Below are 3,144 nucleotides of genomic sequence, written 5' to 3' on the forward strand. Positions count from 1 at the left end.
CAGAGCTTAAACGAAACTCACGTTCTCCCCGAGTTTCCCCAATTCGTACTTCAGTTTTGCGAGACCGGTCAGCACTCAACCGACTTTCACGTTGAACACCACTTTCTGCAGATCTTGACGCGTCGTTACGGCGTCTATTAGCATCAAGGCGCGATTCGCGGTTAGCAGCAGTCTCTTGAGATCGAGAAGTTGCTCTTCTAGAACGTTGCAGTGCTAGACGCTCTTCTCGTTGCTGTTGATTTTCTGTAAATATTCTCAATCGTACTCGTTTGGCTTGAGCAGAAGCCGACGATAGGTTGGAGCGTTTTCGGGAAGGCATTATAAATATGTATTGGGTATGTATTTAACACAGTAATGCCCGAATTATTTTTTTCTATTATTATTTACTGAAATAAATGTAGTTTTTAGTATTATAACCTGAAATATCTATACATATAATAAAATTGTAACAGGCCAATGTCTATCTGTATGTTTGCATGCGCATCACTCGAAAACTAATGCATGAAATTGAAAACAGTTTCAACTCATGTATTGCTAGAGGTGTAACTTAACATATAAGAAGGAAAAAAATTAGAAAGTTGCCACCTGGTTGAAAATTGCAGTTTAGGTAAATTGATAAGATAAATGAGGGATTCACAACGGTGCCGTAAGTGTCGTATTGTTGTATTTCGTAAACTTTAAAAGCTTAAATAAATGTTAAGATAACTTGAAACCACAACCAACTATTTTTTAACACTGCGAAAATTCATAGTATGACTTTGGTGGTACTTTGCGAAACCTCTTAATATATTTTTTAGGCGTTTAAAGTTTACGACATACAACAATACGACACTTACGACACCGTTGTGAATACCCCAAAAGTTAATATTGCAATACGCTTGTGAGAAGAAAGAGGTTATAAAAGGCTTAGAGCTGAAAATATTTTTGTGGAGGTTGCCACATGTTTAAAAATTTTAATTTAATTTATTTTATAAGATAAATTAAATGTTGCAAATGGGTATACAACTGAAGAGGTTTAGAAAAGTTTACTGCCGAAAATATTTTTTAGCAAAAATTGTATTTAACTAAATTGATAAAATAAATGAAATATTACAATACGGGTATCAAATAACACAAAAATACTTTTAAGGCGCAGTGAATCACGCCGGGTATTTGCTAGTGATGCTATAAGAAAATGTCCATTCTTGTTTATTAAAAATTAGTTTTCGCTAACTAAGGAAAAGAAGAAGAAGGTGGTTTCGCTAGTATATGAACCTTCAATACGATTCAACATACTGAAAGTCAGCCAAAAGCATAGGAGATTTTCTAATTCTTTAGCATATTTAGGTATGAAATAGCTAAAGCTGGAACTCCCAAGCATACGTATTCTAATTCGCGCATTTGACAATTGTTTTGAATACAAACATTTATGTGGAAGCAGGTACATAGCAACGCAAGCAAACGGAAAAATTTGCTTGTATTTCAAGCTACAACTCCAAAGCATACGTACAAATACATATAGCGGGAATTAAATATTTTGCAGTAATAAAATGGATTCCATATTTTCAGTTAGACCTCTACAAATATGTACATTCGTGAACTGCATTTAATTCCATATATTATTCCAAAATTCCAAAATTCTAAAAATTGCTAATTTGGCTTGTATTAACTTTTCTTTAATATCTATTATGTACAGATACCGGCCTGGTACAATTTTATAATATTTACTGAATACTGAAATAAAAGCAGGGCTCGAATCGTCACATACGATATCGTACTACTCGTCACGTAAAAATACATTTTTCGAATTATGACATACCTGAACGTACTCTTTGTCCCATTCAGCTTACACTGCCTGACATATCACGTAATTTTCTTTCGTATCGTTTTCGATCCGTGAACGGATGTTACGATTCGAGCCCAGGATTTGGAGTTGCTCGACTATTTTCATTGCACTCGCTATTGCTTAGCTGAAGCTTAAGAAAAATAAGTCAGCGAAAGCAGACAGCAAAAGCGAAAACAGACATGAAATCATTTGCTTTTGCTTACAGCGCAGTTTGTTTTTGCTTAGACAGTCAGCCGAAGCAACCAATGCTGTTGCTGATAGCAGTAAGGTCGGTGCTATGCAGACAAACTTTTGTTTGCCAAATTAAATGGCGGCTACTTAGCTTGCTCGGAGGTGGTTATTTCGAGTTTGGCACGGGGTTGCACGTTCATTATGGTTCTCATGGCTATTGCCAACACGAAGTTAGAATTTCAGATGTACATAACGCGCACAATTAATATATTTTTTATGATATAGCATAGGCAATTAACTGTGCCCTAATCTTTGAAGCTCCTACAGCATAAATTAAGCTCTCTGGCTTTCGGTATCACGGCAATTTTTGTGTATAGCAACAATTGTCTAAAATTTTTGTATATGACAACACCGAATTTGCTGCAGTTTGACCAAACAAAATTAGTTTGCTGTGAGAGTCGCCAAACTCGCTCTCTCCGAGTTTGCTGTAACAACAATTGCACGCAGTTTGCCAAACAAAATGTCTGCATAACCCCGACCTAAGTTTGGTGTATTCTCATTAATAGTTGCGTTCCCTAACTCGCAAGAAGTTGTACGAATTTACCAGAAAACGTTCCCGTACTCGGTTTTCTGGCTTCTTTTGCTTTTTGACAGTTTTACAGGTTTTAACACAGAAAAGTTGGGGAACGCAATTTTTGCTTTAGCTTTTTCATTGCTGCGTTTTTTCTCGATAAGCAGGATTCAATAATTAAAGGTTAGATACCGCGGTTTGACACTCCCTTACAAAAGGTTGAATGTACGAAGGACACAGAAAAGGGGAAAATAAAATCCCATGGCGCGAAAATATTTGTAGAACAGTACGCAAAGTAGGCAATTCCTTGAAATTCCTTTTGTAAATTCTAATGTATTTCCATGAAATTTGGTGTTTTAAAAGAAATATTGAACGAAATATTAAGATATCTACGTGAATTACGTATCTTATGTACTTCTTAGCAATATAAAAAACTGCAAAAAGGCTCAAAATTAAAATAAAAGTACTCAGTTAAATGTGCTTTATATGCATATACAAAAAAATATATTGCACAAAAACTTATATGTACTTCTATTTCAGAGAAACAACATGGTGCCACTGCTAAGGGAGCGATGCG

The 3,144-nt window shown here is 35.5% G+C and overlaps 1 protein-coding gene across 1 annotated transcript in view; it reads left to right on the forward strand.

The window, feature by feature from the left end:
• The window catches only part of LOC118735727 (serine/threonine-protein kinase rio2), a gene marked incomplete in the record, with an annotated part of 254,041 nt that overhangs the window by 5,849 nt on the left and 245,048 nt on the right, over positions 1-3,144 (forward strand).

Source organism: Rhagoletis pomonella, unplaced genomic scaffold, assembly GCF_013731165.1.
Source record: "Rhagoletis pomonella isolate Grant_MI unplaced genomic scaffold, Rhpom_1.0 Rhpom_scaffold_00001, whole genome shotgun sequence".
NCBI classification, from domain to species: domain Eukaryota; kingdom Metazoa; phylum Arthropoda; class Insecta; order Diptera; family Tephritidae; genus Rhagoletis; species Rhagoletis pomonella.